We start from the raw sequence: 19,885 nt of genomic DNA, 5'->3' as shown, positions 1-19,885 counted from the left end.
CTATTGATTCTTTAATGAAATAGTTGACTCAGAGTCGCATAAATGAATTGTGTTGGGTTCGGAATTTTTTGCCTAAACGCATCAACGTTGATACGGTGCATCCCCAAATATGTAGTGCAGGATCCAGTAAAACATAAATGCACCTTCCCCTTCAGACACTAACGGAGCGCGGGAGATCACGGGACTGATCATGACCCGAGGATGACGATTACTGAGAGATGAAGATTTGGCTAGAAGTTCAAGGGTTGAAGTTCATTTGCATAACACCACACTATAGCCAACCTTGTGTTTGGTTCTGTGAATATATATATATATATATATATATATATATATATATATATATATATATATATATATATATATATATATATATATATATATATATTTTTTTTTTTTTTTTTTTTTTTTTTCAAAAACCTATGCTGCAGTGTGGGATTCGCTGACCGTTTGCTATTTAAGGAAATAGCAGCAGAGACTATAATGGGACTTTGTCAGTAACTGTTACAGTTCATATGGTTTTCTTCTAGTTCATATAGCTTTTTCTTCATCCAGATCATCACATGCAAGTCTTATTAAAATTGTTACACATCTGAACCATAATTATTCTGACTACATGGCATATACCAAATTAAAGCAGCGTTTCTCCCACTTCCAATGATATGACACATTTATGGAAAATTTTTTAAAGTTTTGTAAAACAGGTCTAACTTTTATAATGTGATGAACCAAAGTGCACAACAAAACAATTAAACTAATGGGCATGGTACAGCGGCTTTTAGTTATTATATTTAGCTATAAAATTGTAATACAATAAATAGATAAAATATATATCATAAATTACTATAGTATAGCAGCACGGTGGCGCAGTGGGTAGCACAATCGCCTCACAGCAAAAAGGTCACTGGTTCGAGCCCTGGCTAGGTCAGTTGGCGTTTCTGTGTGGAGTTTGCATGTTCTTCCCGTGTGTGCGTGGGTTTCCTCCAGGTGCTCCGGTTTCCCCCACAAGTCCAAAGCCATGCGTTATAGGTGAATTGGGTAAGCTGAATTAGCCGTAGTGTATGTGTGTGAATGAGTGTTTATGGATATTTCCTAGCGATGGGTTGCAGTTGGATGTATAACATATGCTGTATAAGTTGGCAGTTCATTGCGCTATGGTGACCCCAGATTAATAAAGGGACTAAGCCGAAAAAAAAAAAATCAATGAATGAATGAAAATTATTTTTCATGTGGCTGCATTAAATTGGCTGTATAAAGACTGTTAAAATATATTTAGCACAAAAAAGATAGCCCAAAACAAACTTTCATTCAAATTTAAAGTTTGAGTCTTGCACATTATCCTCCAAAACATAATCCACCATAGGATGTTGTTTTCTGCTTTCTGTTACTCGTGCTTTTTAACTGCTGGCATAACAATTCTTCACAGCATAGCATCAGTATCCTCTCTAACCAAAATATTTTGTGGTGAATCAGCCATTAAAATGACCTTTAAATAACTAAGTTACACTGATACATGTTGAGCTTTAAAACAAAATCGACAGATATTAAAATTTTAGCATTGAAATCCAAACAGAAACTAGAACAAGGGTAAAGTCGCAGCTTGCCTGTCGTTACTGCAACTGATCTGATGTTTGCAATTATAGAGATATTAAATTATTAGACATTAAATTTTTATATTAGTCTGTTTGCAGTCTCTAATTGTAGAAAAAGAAATATATTAATGATAGGAGATTAAGGTTTAGATTTTATAGTCTCCTAAAAATAAACCCAGAGATTATTAAAATCAGTGGGTTTTTTTCTAGAAAATGTTCATAAAATCGTTCATTTCAGTATTTATAATGTTATAAATGTAAATATAGTGAGGCAGTGGCGCAGTAGGTAGTGCTGTCACCTCACAGCGAGAAGGTCGTTGGGTCGAACCTCGGCTCAGTTGGGGTTTCTGTGTGGAGTTTGCATGTTCTCCCTGCCTTCGCGTGGGTTTCCTCCGGGTGCTCCGGTTTCCCCCACAGTCCAAAGACATGCGGTACAGGTGAATTGGGTAGGCTAAATTGTCCGTTGTGTGTGTGTGTGTGTGTGTGTGTGTGTGTGTTTGTGTGTGAATGTGTGTGTGGATGTTTCCCAGAGATAGGTTGTGGCTAGAAGGGCATCCACTGTGTAAAAACTTGCTGGATAAGTTGGCGGTTCATTCCGCTGTGGCGACCCCGGATTAATAAAGGGACTAAGCCGACAAGAAAATGAATGAATGAATAAATGTAAATATAATACTGTACTGTATCTCATAACCTTGATATTTAATCTATTATATGCTAAAATAAACAGGAATTGATGTCACTTTTATGATTACAAAACTTTGACAAGGTTTTTTTTTAGAAGTTTGACTTAAGCCAGGGTATCACAGATAGGGTTACATATAATGCTTCAGTGCCTGCGTTGACCAGAGCTCCATTGCTGGCTTGAGGTCCTGTGCTGATCTGTGTCAGATCTGTGCTCTGTGCTTTCCTGTCAATGCTCTACTGTCCAGTCAAAATTGGGTCAAAAAGGAATAGAAATCCCTAACCTATATAAAAAAAAAACATGTGACTTTTGAAAAAAAAAAATAAATATCGAAAAAAACATAGATCAGTGTCTGTCTGACACTTCGTAAATGAAGACCTCATATTGTTGCTATTGTTCCAATTCAGTCCAATGTTCTTTCTTAATACTCCACTTTAAGTAATATGTTTGTGGCTCCCATGTTTGAGGCTGACCTATTTTAGCTATAAATGTAGTGATGCATTGATCGTGATTTACCAGATTAGTTTTTTATATTTAACAAGAAACCAGATGGAAAAAAGACTATGGGTCCTATCATACACCCGGCGCAATGTGGCGCAAGGCGCGGCGCAATAGTCTTTTGCTAGTTTCAGCTTGGCGCAAGAGTTGTTTTAAGGTATTGCACTACGCTGTTTAAATAGCAAATGCATTTGCGCTCATTTGTGCGCCCATAGGCGTTCTGGTCTAAAAAGGAAGGCGTTCTGAGGCGCACTGCTAGCGCGTTGCTATTTTGAGAAACTATAATAGATTTTTTAATAGACCAAAACAAACCCGGTCTACACTCCAGCGCAGAGTTGCGCCTCGCTTCCACATTGCTTTATACACACAGGAAGATGTAGAGCAATACGCAAATATCTTTACATATGAAAAAATATAGGGTATAATAAGAATATGTATAGGATATAAATATAAAGGATTAAAATATTACAAAACATATTATTTTCTAGCCTACATAAATATGAAAAACCATTGCTTTTATGTCTTCTTCATCTCGGGAGGCTTTTTCAGTTCATTCAAAGCAATTTGCTTTTGTATAATGTTATTATTATTAGCAGTATTATTTATTATATCCCTATTTATATTTGTTTTATCAAAAACAAGCTTAGATTTGCCCACCTGTCAGGTTTTAGACCATATGGGGCACAGCATGTGTTGTAGGATAAAACTCAGGTTTTTGAACACACTTCGTTATTATTGTTCATTTATTCGTTTGCTGGAAATTAGAACTGAATTTAAAAAATAGTTTTGAAACAAATATTTGCACTTTATCAAACGAAATTATTTATTTATAGGCTAATTGATGTCTGTGCGTAAAGGTTTCACTATCCAAGAGCGAAAGTGAAAGTAGAAAATTTATCTCTCATTCTGGGTAGATGCTCAGTTTAACGTTTTTTTCGTAAAAAAAAACAAAAAAAAACTGTTAACTGCTTGTGAAATGCTCAGTTTTTCCACTTACCCTTACTCTACGTCATTTAAATAGCAAATGCGTTTATGGCGCGACGCAACTGGCTCTTAAAGGGAATGGAAGTGGAGACTCTGGTTGGTTTATTCTCAAAGCACACCTATAACTCATTAAGAAAATAAACTCAACCCTTTTAGACCATGCGCCACGGCGCAAAGCGGATTTTCCCGCCCTTAAAATAGCAAAAATGGATTCTGACACGCCCTGAAAGCGTTTGAGCCCTGCGTTTTGCACTGTGCGCATGGACCGTCAAAATAGAGTTAGTAGAATCGGCAACTTTTCTTAAATATTGGTCCATACAAAAGAGTAGCAGACATTCTCACGCAGTTGGCGATTTAAATAATTATATAATTTTAATATATTAAATGAAGATAGGGCGAAGCAGTGTCACAGTAGGTAGTGCTGTCGCGTCACAGCAAGAAGATTACTGGGTCGTTGGTTCGAGCCTCGGCTCAGTTGCCGTTTCACACAAAAATAGATTTTCATCTGATATTTCACACATCACAAACAGAATGTGTGCTGGTAAGGTTTTAGCAAAAAAATGTAATATATCATATACATAAATAACATAAATTTAACAGATGCACAATCAAGGAAGCCCATGGCATGTACAGCTGAAATAAGAACTATTAGCCCATCTTCGTTTTTGTTTTTTTTATATTTTATATTTCCCAAATGATGTTTAACAGAGCAAGGGCATTTTTACAGTATGTCTGATAAAAGTTATTTCTTCTGGCAAAAGTCTTAAATGTTTTAGCTAGAATAAAAGGAATTTTAAATTTTTTTAAACACCATTTTAATTATTAGCCCCTTTAAGCTAAATTTTTTTCGATAGACTACCGAATAAACCATCGTTATACATTGACTTGCCTAATTACCCTAACCTGCCAAGTTAACCTAATTAACCTAGTTAAGCCTTTAAATGTCACTTTAAGCTGTATAAAAGTGTCTTGAAAAATATCTAGTCAAATAATATTTACTGTCATTATGGCAAAGATAAAATAAATCGGTTATTAAAGATGAGTTATTAAAACTATTATGTTTAGAAATGTGTTAAAAAAAAAATTCTCTCTCCATTAAACAGAAATTGGGGGGAAGATAAACTGGGGGGGGGCTAATAATTCAGGGGGTTTAATAATTCTGACTTCAACTGTACATCAAGTATAGATGTTTACTCAAGCTTTAGACTTCGAAATATAAACCACAAGTGATTGCCTAAAATAAGCTTTAAAAGGAAACTGGCCAAACACATAAATATGATACATTTACTGAAGGTTAAAGTTCCTTTCAATAAAAGCAGAATATCTCGTGTTTGTCTGTGAGTGTTTGGTGATTCCTGTTATCGCCTGTGCTGCCTGTCAGGATTCAGCATGTCTCTCTCTGACTGCATCTGTTCTTTGCCTTCAGCTTCTCTTTTAACATTTTCTGTATAGACTTTGTAGCATAAAGCTGTGCAGTCTGTTTGCAGATCCAGCATATATCAGTCAAACTAAAATAAAAACCATCTGCTTGCTGATCACATGTTTAGAACAAAAATAATTTGGTTCCAGTTTTTTGCACACTAATTACCTATTGTGGGTATCTCATTAGTGGCAGTCCAATCAAAAGTTGAGATTAGGGAGGCTCTGACACAATCAGAATTAGAAAAATAACAGCAATGACACCACAAAGAAGTTCTGGGCGATTAATCAAAAAGTGATCAAAATGGACATTCAGAACTTATAATTGAACAAATTTTTCCAGATCAATTTTTTAAAATTACTTTCCCTACTTTGTGTGGAGTCACGTGATTCCGCTCTGTTAAGCCTTTATTTATACTTCTGCGACCATTTTGCTGCCACGATGATTGGAGGCTGCGCCAGAGATGCCTTGAGACAGCACATTTTCCATAAAATTTTAATTATTATTTACAATAAAATATTTGTATACTGTAGATGCAAGAAATGCACTGTTTAAAATATTATGTACAGGATTTGGAAGAGTTATTTGATTTAGAAGAGAAACTGCTTATTATTTACTTTTAATAGAAAAAACATTGAAAATAATTTATTCTGTTTCCAACAGTGCAAGATATTTATTTTTCACTTTTTTATAAGAAAAGTTTGTTTTAGGCAATGTGTGTTTTAATTTCAGTTGTTTAACGTTGATCTTCTACAGATAAACATAGATATTAGATAGTGTGCATTTCCTTTAATTGTTTTAAAATCAAGTAAAGCACTCCTCATTCAGAAATCTCTCATTTGTAATATGTCATCATTTTTACTGTACAAAACTTCTTAGTAAATAAAAATAAAATAATTATTAATTAAGCGTAATGGAGTTCAAATGTTTATTAAATCGAGATTTTGATTTTACACCAAATTCCCCGCAGCCCAAACTAAAAATGAAGGATATTTTTAGGTAATAAATTGGTTGCAACAAGCAATTGTGTCATACCCCTGATCATGCAGGGGTGAAAATCTGGCTGGAAAGAAAAATATGCTAAAATCTTTAAGTGTGTGGCCAGCCATTTTCTGAATGAAATTGCATAATTGTATACTAAATTTCACTTTAACTTGATTTGCATCAGTTTTAGAAGTCAACTTAAAAACAAAACTTTTACAAATATGTCTTCTGAGAAAAATCGTGACGTGTTGAAAACTTATTTCCCCCACTCCCGCATCAGTCGCGTTGGTTCACAGACATTCACAAATCCTCTCCTCCTTTGACCTCATGAGATCGTAAAGTGTCCAATCATTTCCCACACAATCTCACTGCAATTCGTAACTTTTTGATTTAGTGGCTAATTCATATGAATTCGTACAATCTAATTTATACAATTTAGTATGATTTGCTCATTCCCGAATGAAGGTTGGGTTTAGGGGTGAGGTTAGGTGCCACGTCTCTTTTTTAAAATCGTACAATTTCGTACGACTGAGCTTGTACGAATTCATACGAATTAGCCACTAAACTGGCAAAACGTAAAATACTTGCGCTTTCTTGTGAGATCAGGCTGGTATTTCAGTATCTCGTCAGAAGTAGTAGATTCTAGTTACATTTCAGCTACTGATTTAAGAATCCTGAGAATTCAGACACACTAATACATGGGGTTAATCTATGTGCATTTTGGAAGTGGAAAAAGATGCAGATGATGTAGCTTGATTGGGCTTGTTATTTAGACTGAGTGAAGTCTGCTATAGATAACTTTAATAACTGAACATACACACAAAAATCAGCAAAGAAAATTGCAATTGTAGATGCTGTATGAATAGCCATAATTCACTTTTGATAATCAAATTGTGTACTGAATAATACCAGGAATCAAAACCCCTTGATACAGACAGCAGGCTTCGTAAAGCAGACAAGCGCTTTGGAAAAATCAATGCACTACATAGCAAACAGAGTCCATGCAGGGCCAGCAGCGGCCCAACCCCCTACTTCATCAAAGACAAATCTGATAGAGACAAGAGTGACTCGTCCTGAACCATATCACCGTCTCCTTCATCTTAATCAGCCCTGGTAGACTACAAAGCCCATTATTCATAATTCATGTAGGTCTGGTGGTTTTAATGTCATTAGGCTGCTTCAATGGGCAATGTGTGGTTTCATAAAAGACCAGCTGGTGGTGTGTCATCTGTATAAAGACAGATCTGCTCAGCTTCCGTGTACATCTCCAAAACAAGGTCTGAGCCATCTGACAGAAGTACTGGACTGTGTCCATGCCACTGAGCTTTGATTAACAAGATATGTCAAAAAAATACAGAACAATTACACTTTGAATGCATGATGTTCCCGAGATCTGTCAGCTCTTTCCTTTAGCTCTTTTGTTCTTCATTTTAATCCCTTGTTTCAATCGCTGATTCAAAGATTGATACAATAATTGCTCTAAGTGTTTAGCATGTGAAGGTTAACCAAATGTTAAAGTATGAAAAAAATAACAACATAAAACAATCCAATGACAAGAGACCATGTTATACAGTTATTGTATCACAGATAAAAGTTGTAATAAACACAAAATAATTTAGCAATACTTGTTCTACAGTTTTACATTACACAATTATAAATAAAATTGATGCCGTGAAACATAAGCAGAAACAAATATAGGGAACGCAAACAACGATTTATTTTTAGCTGAATGCATTAAGGAATGAGTCTGGGGACAATAGGATAACATAACCTGTGATGTTGGCATATTACATTTGAAAAGGCATATGAATAAATGTTAATTACCTGACATACTTAATCCAGCCATTTAAAAACATTGTACTAGTTCTGACAAATGTACCACCACTTGAAAGTAAAGTAAAATCTGACACTATTATCAAATATTTATAAAATCTATATTACTATACACACTATATTGCCATATATCCAAAATAGAGTCTTTATGTCTAGTAAAGGGTGATGTTTGTTTTTCCTTTTCAATTATTTAGCAAGCATCTTTCTAAATCTCATGTCTAGGCCCTAGGGCTGCAAGATTAATCGAAAAAAAGATTACGATCTTAATCCGGCATCTGTACAATTCAGCCAATTATTTTTTCAAGTTCGGGAAGAAGTATAAAGGAGGTCGCTTTTGTCTCCACATTGTTTTACATAAATTACTCAGCAACGTGGACACCTCCAAATAGTGTTGAAAGAGTTTAATGACATATTCACGGCCACGAATAACACGTGAGCTTGTTTGCTACTGTGCACGCAAATGATGTGTGAACAAAAACTGCTAAGGCTGTGAATAACAGGTAATGAAGTTGTAAATAATGTTCAGTTTGTTGTACAGACCGATCGTTTGAAAGCCGCGTAGGAAGTATGATTTACACTAGGGTTGAGCAGTATGTTGAGTTCTGGGGATATATCGGTATGATTCCCCAACGTGATGCGGGATTATCCAATACTTTCATATCGATATGTTTAGAGGCCCCTCGTGCCCATTCTGCACGAAACAGACGCACAAATGAGCACATGGGTTTGTTTATTACACAACAGTCTCTTCTTTACATTTAGGTTATAAAACATTTAGCTCTGCATTCGGGTCTGTTATTGTATATTGACTTTAATTTTGATTATATTCTAATCACTGTATTTGTATTTATTTATTTATTTAGTTAGTTTTATTGATTTATTTATTTTAAACAGAATAAATGAAAGACCTGATTTGATTTGTGTGTGCCTAGTGTACAAACAGTTGGTGGTTTAAACAATTATTAAAACTTAAAAAAAAAAAAAAAGAAGTAAATAAAAAAACAGGATTTTTTCTATTTAATATCTCGCTGCAAACTACTCTTTCAACAAACAACAATATCAGAATGATAATTATAATGATTATAATAAAAGGTAGGAAAATGAATTATATTTTATTTAAAAACTGTTTAACAAAGTTTTAATAAAGGTTTTCACTCTCAAGTAACCATTTATGGGAAAATACCGCATATATATTGTATACTGTCATTCCTCCTAAAAATAGCGAGATATGATTTTTTGCCCATAACGTCCAGACCTAATTTGCATGCAAGTTTTCTTAGGCAAAGTGACGGCAGCCATGACATGAGCCGCACTGAAAGTGAAACCGAAAGCGCACACATCATTTAAATCAGTGTTTCCCAACCATATTCCTGGAGGACAACCAGCTCTGCACATTTTCGGTGTCTCCTTAAACAAACACACCTGATTCAGATCATCAGCTCATTAGCAGAGACTGAAAGACCTGTAATGGGTGTGACAGACAAATGAAACATCTAGAACATGCAGTGTTGGTGGTCCTCCAGGAACGTGGTTGAGAAACACTGAATTAAATTATCATATCGCATTTTAGAATTATGATTTCAACAAGCACTTTTTCTTTCATAGTGAACTTAGTGTTGTGCATGAGAATAAATGTTTAACAGTGTCAGTGTAACTACTCTAGCCAGTAAAACGTTGAATAATGCAAGAGAGAAACTGATAATGACAAATGTCTGATTTTTTTCAGTGAAAACAAATGGTCTAATAATGTTGTCAATGACAGACTGCAAACATATATCTCAAACAGAATAATTCAACTACAAAATGATGAATATCTGTATTCTAATGCATCACTTTTACTGTATTAATAAACAGGACAAATTAAAGTCTGTTTAAGCTCACCGTTCTAAGTCTATTAAAAATTTTACATTTTAGCACACATAGGCTTAATATTATTTGTGTTGTTTACGGTATGTTTGAAAAATAACAATAATTGTAGGCTACTCATATTAGCCTTCATTTTTACATCTACAGAAACGTGAGAAAATTGTGATCTTTATTTTAAGCAAAAAAAAAATCTCATTCTCATTTTAGCCATAATTGTGCAGCCCTAGATCCTTTGTAAAGAAAAATTACTAAACAACAGATTCCAAAACTATAAGTCAAACTTAAATGTAAAATACAACTGAACTAGTAATTTAATGTGTACTGTTTTGCTAACACCATCTGGATATGCCACGTCTCACCATATGCATCTGTGTTTGAAAAACGGAAACACTATTTCACAGTAACGTTTTTTATTTACTGATCTATCATTAGTGATATAACACCCAGTTTGTGTGTGTGTGTGTGTGTGTGTTTGTCTGTATGTGTGGTGTTGTGGTGGTAATCCAGTACTGGATTAGTCATCCGTGTAAATCTACATAGCGGATAACACGTAGTGTAAAACTTCCTCGCTCTGACCCGACCAGACCTGACCTTACACAAGATTAAATACAGAAATTTTTTTTTTTTTTGGAATAAATATAATGTCATTTTCTGATTAAAAAACAAATCTTCTAACTTATGATTTCTCCAAAACACACAACTTTAAAATATAATATCCTCGAAAACATTCTGGCACGAGGCATAAACTAAGCCTTTGATGACTGCTCAAGCAAACATATCACCATAAATATTGCAATAAATAGCAAATATTGCAATTTGAAGAAGCCAGCAGTTCTCTACAGGAATGCTGTTTTCTCAGTGTTATCTAACTGTCAGACAAAGCTGAGAAATATCAGAACATTGCTTTTAGAAGAGCTTTAAATTAAGCTGAATCACCAGCAAAGCACTTAATCATCTGTAGTCCACTGGTAATATTTCCTGTTATGTTAATAATATGCCAAATAAGTACTATGGCAGAAAAAATAAAGGTCAGGTTTACTAAGATTTTTTTATTGATTTATTGGTTGTTGTTGTTGTTGTTTTGTTTTTTGTTGTTGCTTTTTTTGCATTTCATTGCAGGTGCTAACTGCGTTGGTTTAGCACTCGATTTACTGCAGATTGATTATGCAAATGAGACCATGAACATGGGTATTATTTTAGGGCTGATTGACTAAGATGCAAAATAAACACAAAGAGGTAAAACAAGTGGATCTATATGTTATACGTTTATAAGGCTGCACTGTAAAAAAAATCTGTAAAATAACAGTTAAATGACTGTATATTTTAACGGATTTTTTCCGTATACACGTATTACGGGTGTTTTTCCGTTTATATACATTTTTGAATTGCATTATGGGAAGGGGATCGCAGCTCAGGCAGCGTTTGATGGACACCGGGACATATTTCTTCCTCTGTTTTTCCCTGGTAAGTACGATTAATAAAACATATAACAATATTTTAGTTAAAATACTGCTTTATTACATTTGTATCGTTATTTAAAATTATTTTTGTCTTGTCTGAAGCGGCCATGGAAAGTACAGCAGTGAATTACGTTTAATATTGTTAATAAGATCAGACTTTATATCATTAAGTTCAAACTGAGCTATGAGTGGTTAAATGTAATTTAAACAAGCATTTATCTAATAAATTTTTACCTTTTTATGCGTTTTCCTCATCAGTAAATATGATATCTGTTCATTTACAGTTGTTTGTCCGTATTTTTCTAAACTGCCGTGCGCGGGAAGTGATGTGACGTCCCACTCACTCCCTCTGCACCTGCGTGAGTCTGACTGGATTAACGGTAAAACGTCAGCTTGTCTGTGAGAGTGTAAAAGGTATGTTAATTATTTAATAGAAATATAAATGTTTTCTTTGTACAGTGCATTGAACAAGGGATAGCATTCAAAGTTTGTGACACTGTGTAATTTGGTTGATATATAGTGCTGAAGGTGTATATCGATGACTGGTTAACGTTACCTTGAATGAACCCTAACGTTAACGTGTTTCAAACGCTCGTAACACCTGACCGTCTGTGTTTGTTTGCATATTAATAACTAATTTCATATTTTTACTGACGTTATCAAATGTTAACTTTGGTTTGACCGACGTATTAAGGCTGTGTGACCGAGATTCAGCTGAACAGCTTTGCTATTAGTTAGACCCGCGTGAATTTGAGGCATTGTGTAAATCGGTATGAGGGGAAATACACACTCATAAAGTTATTATTAGTGGTGGGCCCTTATCAGCATTAACGTGCTGCGTTAACGCGAGACTTTTATCGCGCGATAAAAAAATATATCGCCGTTAATCTATTCTCAAGGTTGGGTTGGGAGCTGGGTGACTTTCATACTTTGGTAGTTTAGCGCGGATGTATACCTGACCGGTGAGCCGTCTGACAAACAAGTGCCCCTCTGAATCAAATCAGCAGGATGCCTGACTTTAACTGCAGTTCGGCAGTTTCACTTTAACTCATGAACATTCATTCATCCCGCGTGACAAACTGGGGTATTAGACGCAAATACGAAGCAATAACTGATGAGAGTGTTATATTAATAACGCTCACCAAATGGAACGAAAAAAAAAACTTCCGCATTTCGCGACGTGTGTTTGTGTGTACAGAGATAACAGAGTGGTACAGTAAGTGTGTGACATTTAAAAGTATATAGTGTTTACACTGTCATGCGTTTTAGGCCTCAAATACAACGTGTACCTTAAAGCACACAATTAAATGTTTGTTGTAGTCGAGTTGAACTGTCATGGATATTATACTTATGAACGTCTTGTCAACTTGCAGATTCAGCCAAGTTCACTTTTAAGAACCTCAACAGCTGCTAATATGAAGATATAAAGATGAGCTGTTCTTCAGTCTTAAAATTCTTCAGACTAACTGTCAGTTAGAATCATAGCAAATAATACTTTCATTACTATTAGGAGATCAGGAGTTTTATTTTAATGAAGCCTTGATAATAGAGTGAACTACACATGGTGTTATCACAAATGAAATCTTTTTATGTAGATTTTGAGTCTGAGTGTTTTCCACATATAATGTTCACTGATATTTTGTTTTGTTGACTTCCAGGTTCTTTCATTTTGGTTATAAGTACATGGTACAGGTAAATTCTTAGATTCAATCCAAACTGAATTTGAATTGATATGGACAAATTAAATAAAATACACATGGGATTTTAAATGTTTTCATTTTTTTATTATTCACGACGTTTGTGAAGTTTAAATGTAGACTGTCTCAAACTGAATGTGTTATTTTTGTTGTAGGTGTGTTGGTGTAAAAATTGATGCTGACTGGTTAGTACTGCATTTTTAACCATGAAAATAATGATTTATATTTAGCGTTGCATCTGTTGTCATTTTACCAAGAATGTGTTTGCTCTTTCAGAACTCAGGCAGTTGTGCTGGACCTTCTGTACTTTATACAGGAGATGACAGTAAACTTTCAAGTTTAAGAGGTAAGATATTCAGGGTTTTTCTGTTTGATTTTGAGTGTTTTGTAGATATAAGGTTCACTGATATAGGATATAAGATTTGCTGTATGTTTATGCTGTCATTTTGGTTATAAGTACAAGGTACATGTACATTTTCACAGCAATCTAAATTAAAATCTTAAATTTAATCCAAACTGAATTAATATGGACAGATTAAATAAAATACACCTGGGATTTTAAATGTTTTCATATTTTTATTATTTACGAAGTTTGTAAAATTTAAAAGTAGACTATATGCTGCATGTTTCAAACTGAATGAGTGTTATTTTTGTTGTAGGTGTGTTGGTGTAAAAATTGATGCTGACTGGTCAGTACTGCATTTTTTAACCAAAAAAATAAACAATGATTTATATTTAGCATTGCATCTATTGTAATTTTACCAAGAATGTGTTTGCTCTTTCAGAACTCAGGCAGTTGTGCTGGACCTTCTGTACCTTATACAGGAGATGACGGTAAACTTTGAAGTTTAAGAGGTAAAATGTTCAGCGTTTTTTCTGTTTGATTTTGAGTGTTTTGTGTATATATAAGGTTCACTGATATTTTGCTTTGTTGACTTCCAGGTTCTGTCATTTTGGTTATAAGTACAAGGTACAGGTACATTTTCACAGCAATCTAAATAAAAATCTTAAATCTTACGTTCAATCCAAACTAAATTTCAATTGATATAGACAAATGAAATAAAATACACCTGGGGTTTTAAATGTTTTCATTTTTTTATTATTCACAAAGTTTGTAAAGTATAACAGTAGACTACATGTTGCATGTTTCGAACTGAATGAGTGCTATTTTTGTTGTAGGTGTGTTGGTGTAGAAATTGATGCTGACTGGTCAGTACTGCATTTTTATAAATAATACAAAAAAATATGTGTTTGCTCTTTCAGAACTCAGGCAGTTGTGCTGGACCATCTGTACTTCATTCAGGGGATGACAGTAAACTGCAAAGTTTAAGAGGTAAAATGTTCAGCGTTTTTGTTTGATGTTAATGCTTTTATTTTTATTATTTGGCAAAACCAATTACTTGTACCTATATTTTTACTAAGTGTTTACATGAACACATTTTGCTTCAGTAATTTTGAAATTTTGTTAACATGTATTCAAACTAAAAGTACTGGGTTGATGTGGGTGTTTTATCTGGGGTTTTTTAAGCTGCAACTGTAATCTGTTAAATGAACAAAGCAGTTATTTATTATTATTATTATTTGTTTTTACAACATTTAAAATGTTACAAGTTCTTTATTTTGGTTATGTCTGTTTAAAATGATAAGGAAATAACTGGTCCACTGCTGAATCTCTTTTCTTTTCTCTCTTAGCCACCTGATGATGAGAAAGACATTATCAATGTAGGCATCTTGATGGTGGGCCAGGCCTTCATGGTGATTTTGTGACCGTTTAATCTATTTATCGTGATTGTAATAACATTTTTTCAGGATGCAAAACTGGCTAAAAATCAACTTTAAATTTTAACATTAATTGTATGATAGTGTGGTTGATTCAACATTTTATTTAATGTTGGGTTCATTGTAAAAAATGATTTAATTTTGGTTGAATAAATGCTGGTTTTGGGACAGTTTTGTCTATTTATCATCATAGAATTAACATTATTTCAGGGTGGAAAACTGCCTAAAAATCAGTGATGACTTTTAACATTGTTTCAATGATAGTTTGATTGATGTTTTAACATTTCAATGTTAATTTAACTTAGGTCTGCTATCTGGAAAAGAACTCATTTTAAAAAATGCAAAAAACTTATGAATGTGCCACTTGAATTTGGTATCACATGTAATTGGCATGTTATGGAATTTAACTATGGCAAATAAGTGAGAGGAGATGGAAAGCTATGATGTCTACACGTTTTCCTGAAACATTTGCAAGGTCAATTCTTTCTTGCTTAAAGATAGTGGAAAGGAAGAAAAAGTATAACAAAATGGTTTGTCGTTCTTTTTATTTTGTTTTCTTTCCTTTATTGTTGTTTTTTGCCTTATTTTTGTTTCTGCACTATATTTATTTCTTGTAATATTTGATTAAGTAAATAAGTTTTTAAAAATTTCTTTTAAATTATGTAGCAGACATGTATTTGAATAATTTTACATAATAATTATATTATTTATAATATTATCAATAATATTAATAATTTAACATATAGGTGTGCATATATGTACCCATATATGTACATATAATATAGGAAAACAGCCAATTTTATATGTGTCACATATATCAAAAACCTATATTAAACCATATGTTTATATAGGTTCTTTCCATGTGGGCGTGTACCAGACCCAACACACAACTCACTTTTCTTTTCTTTTTTTCAGAAGAAGAGTCCACAGCCACAATAACAAGATCATTGAGCTGTCTCCTAATTGTGGTCAGCTACATGTTTAGTCTCTTATGTGCTAAACATTATGTAGCCTAAGGAAGCAGCCCTGACTCTGTAGTTTATATGAAGGTATGTTTTTACATTTTTAAGTTTAGGTGATACATGTTTGTTGTATCTACAACAGGAGCATGCTGAGTAACTATCCAGAACGTAGATCCAAAGAAGAGAAAAGGGCACCAAGCAGAAACATACCATCTAAACTCCTTCGATTCCTGTCAGACCAGAAAGACTTTCAGAATCCTTGGAAGATTTAAAGGTAATTAAGCACACCGGTAACACTTTATAATAACTAAACACTATTGATTAATTTATTAAGCATTAGCAAAAAGTTCTGTTAAGCATTGACTCTACATTAATAGACCTTAGTATACAGTTTATAACTACAGCTGCAAATGCTGTAATTTTGACTTATAAGCACATCTATAATGTGCTTAATTATTTTGTTTTCATATTTTGTTAATGATTAATTTTTCATTCTAAATTTAGTATCGCATTATTTACAAACCAGTGATTTAAGAATAGTTGGTGTATTTTTTTTTCTTATCATTCAGAATGTTTAAGTAAATGGTTAATAAACTATTCAAACTAACATTTAAATATCTTATTATTCAGGCATATAGTAATAGTTGGGCAGCACAGTGGCTCAGTGGCTAGCACTGTCGCCTCACAGCAAGCAGGTCTCTGGTTCAAGTCTCAGTTGGCAATTCTGTATGGAGTTTGCATGTTTTCCCTGTGTTGCCGTGGGTTTCCTCCGGGTGCTCAGGTTTTCCCGACAGTCCAAAGACATGCGCTATAGGGAAATTGATTAACTAAATTGGCTGTAGTGTATGAGTGTGTTTGTAAATAAGTGTGTATGGGTGTTTCCAAGGGCGTACTCATGCTATGCAGAGTTACCTTGAAACTGGAAGCGTGCTTGTCTCCCCGACGCTTACGTCATCGATAATGTGCTGTTCAGTTTAACAAGTGCTCTCACTCAGCACAGTGGAGATTTCTTTATATTGTTATATCGTTTTAGTTGTTTAATATGCTGTGACACGCAGTCAAATATTTCGCCGAACAGATCAGCCACTTTTGACGCTCATAAACAATCAAAGTCATCGTGCTGCAGGTACTAGGAGGTTTGCTAAAGGTGCAGCTGTTGTGCAGTGAGGGGTTTGTGTCTTTTGTGACAGTTTGCAAGGGACGGTTTGATTTGGATAAATTAACCACTATTACTGTTCAATGAACGCAAACTGTCATTAATTGTTAAAGACGCAAACCCTTTACTGCACCACAGCTGCGCCTTTAGCAAACCTCCTATTCCTGCAGCACAAGGAATTTATGAACATCAAAAGTGGCTGATCTGTTCGGCGAAATATTTGACTTCGTGTTACTGCATCCCAAACGACTAAAACAAAATAATTTAAGAATTCTCCACTGTGCTGAGAGAGAGCACTTCTTAAACTAAACGGTGCATCATCGATGATGTAAGAGTGCTCAGGCTCGAATGCAATGTGAGTGCGGGACGTCAGGGGAGACGGTAGGGAGGAAAAGCGTGCTTCGGCCTGGTTCAAGGCAACTGTACATAGTGCGAGTACACACTAAGCTGAAGGAAAATACATGAATGAATAGTAATAGTTATACTTGTATATAAAGTATAAAAAAATAAGTATATGAAGTATATACAATACTTATTTTAATAAGTGCTTTTGTTAACTTCATCCAGTTTTGTAGCCTAAAGTGAGGATTGTTTATGCTTTGTAAATCCCCTTATAAATCACAATTAAAGGTTCAGTTATATTCTAAGAATGAAATTCATTTTATTGTATTAAATGAAAAATAAATCTGATCTAAAATAAAATTACTGTACAGTTTAAACCTAGCTAAATAACACTGAAATGTTGCATCGTAATATATCATTAAATTATTTTATTGTTGTTTTATCCAGTTTTATCTTATGTTTTGGCACTCCTGCTATTCAGCAAGGTTTCATATTTACAGTAATTACATTTTTTAGATAAGACTGTAATGATTTATTGTTAATTTATTACTGAGCCTTTAACTGTCGTTTATAAGGATTTATAAATCATAAATAATCCTCACTTTAGATTAGGCCACCAAACTGGAAGGATTTTGTAAATAATGCAATATAATATATATATATATATATATATATATATATATATATATATATATATATATATATATATATATATATATATATATGTATATATATTTATTTATTTTTATTTTTTTATTATTTTTTATTATAAAAATAGTCATGTAAAATCAATCATTAAAGTTTGTTAACACAATTATTAAGCACATTATAAATGTGCTTAAGTCAAGATTACAGCATTTGTAGCTGTATTTAAAACCAACTACTAACATCTGTTAATGTAGAGTCAATGATTAACAGAACTATTGACATGCAAGGAATCACCCCAGTTGTAAGTGAAAAGTCATTAGTAATATTTTTTTTTGTTTGTTTGTTTTACAGCCATTGAAGTATCAGTATTGGAGAGGAAGAAGACCCAGTTATTTCGTCTGTTTCCTGCCATCTTGCAGTTAACCTGGTTTCTTAATGTAAAGTACTTGTAATTTGCCCACTTGTCCTTAATTATCTTAAAGCTAACATTTAAAACTAATTTGCTATGAGATTATTTGCCAAGACTTCTCACTGTGCGATTCACATGTCAATATGTATTATTGTGTGTATAACTAGCTATTTGGAATTCAAATGATTTGTATTCATTAAAGAATCTGTTTTAATTGCAAAGTTGTTTTTGTACTAATCATTGTAAGTTCACAGATAACAAGCTATGTACTGCTTCTCTACACATACAGTATAGAATAAATGTTTTGTTTTACTATTGTAAACCCTTAATAGTGTATTTCCCATATGTATATGTTTGTCCTTACCAATTGCCATTTCTATGCTGCTTGAAGAGCATTAAATTAGTAAAATAATTATTTTTTACAGTAGGTATCCCATTAAAACAAAGAATCTGTTTATTTTTTCACTGTAGGTATACTATTAAAACCCAAAAAACCCCTCTTTTTACAGTAGGTATACTATTAAAATACAGAATCTGTCTGTTTTTTTACAGTAGGTATACTATTAAAACACAAAAAAGTCCTCTTTTTACAGTAGGTATACTATTAAAATACAGAATCTGTCTGTTTTTTTTACAGTAGGTATACTATTAAAACACAGAATCTGTCTGTTTTTTTACAGTAGGTATACTATTAAAACACAGAATCTGTCTGTTTTTTTACAGTAGGTATACTATTAAAACACAGAATCTGTCTGTTTTTTTACAGTAGGTATACTATTAAAACACAGAATCTGTCTGTTTTTTTACAGTAGGTATACTATTAAAACACAGAATATTTCCGCTTTTTTACTGTTGGTATACCCTTAAAAACACAGAAAATAACCGTTTTTTTATATAGAAAACCCTTAAATTACAATAAAATGGTTGGTTATTTTACAGTAGTTTAACTGTCAAAAAACGGATATTTTTTAGTTTTTTTAATGTTGACACACTGTTAATTAACAGAAGTTTTCCGTTTTTAATTTACGGTAAAATATTTGTGTAATGAGCTGCCAGTACATTTTACCGTTTTTTTACGGAATTTTTTTTTAGAGTGTGACAACAACCTTAAAAATATTAGTAACTAAAATGGAATTACATCCACCAGACATGATTTAAGGTAGATGAAATAGTTCTATGCACATCGCGAGCATAACCATAAGTCATGGATTAATACAGGCTGAACCTAATTCGGACACAGATCCTATAAAGCTGAGATCTTCAACAGTAAATATTATTAAAGCATCTCCTTGTGTTTTAACAAAGAAAGATAAAGGTTTTACATTGCGAGTAGTGGTTGTTCCCTAGCAATATAACACATAGTACAGTTCAAAATAAAATTCAAATTGTGTTTTCAGGCTTCTCAGTTTTGCTTTATTGTCAATGTAGCAGAGTATGTTGTTACACCACAATCACAGACACTGCATTTGCTACTCCAAAAGGATTTAAGAGTAAACCCATGCTTCACTGAATACACGAACATTCACTGAAATTTTTCAATATTCTGTGGCAGTTTATACAGAGATATTATTCAGGG

General features: G+C 33.4%; 1 protein-coding gene and 1 long non-coding RNA gene across 38 annotated transcripts in view; one reads left to right on the top strand and one right to left on the bottom strand.

Moving 5' to 3' along the window:
• dgkza (diacylglycerol kinase, zeta a) overlaps positions 1-19,885 on the bottom strand; it is a 193,068-nt gene that overhangs the window by 162,905 nt on the left and 10,278 nt on the right. The window lies entirely within an intron of this gene.
• Positions 11,010-19,406, top strand: LOC101882371 (uncharacterized). 18 transcript variants are annotated; one of them, XR_011016326.2, is made up of 14 exons: positions 11,134-11,320; positions 11,601-11,730; positions 12,975-13,008; positions 13,169-13,198; positions 13,290-13,359; positions 13,673-13,702; positions 13,799-13,868; positions 13,956-13,983; positions 14,277-14,346; positions 14,706-14,750; positions 15,708-15,841; positions 15,897-16,028; positions 18,252-19,035; positions 19,122-19,406. It is a non-coding gene; the product is annotated as an uncharacterized lncRNA (long non-coding RNA). The 18 variants fall into 18 exon arrangements; XR_012383433.1 differs by lacking the exon at positions 19,122-19,406 and adding an exon at positions 14,193-14,222 and having other exon boundaries at positions 11,246-11,320; positions 18,252-18,628; XR_012383437.1 differs by lacking the exon at positions 19,122-19,406 and having other exon boundaries at positions 11,010-11,320; positions 15,711-15,760; positions 18,252-18,628.

This window comes from Danio rerio, chromosome 7, assembly GCF_049306965.1.
Source record: "Danio rerio strain Tuebingen ecotype United States chromosome 7, GRCz12tu, whole genome shotgun sequence".
NCBI classification, from domain to species: Eukaryota; Metazoa; Chordata; class Actinopteri; order Cypriniformes; family Danionidae; genus Danio; species Danio rerio.
This window is presented reverse-complemented; position numbering and strand designations above follow the sequence as displayed.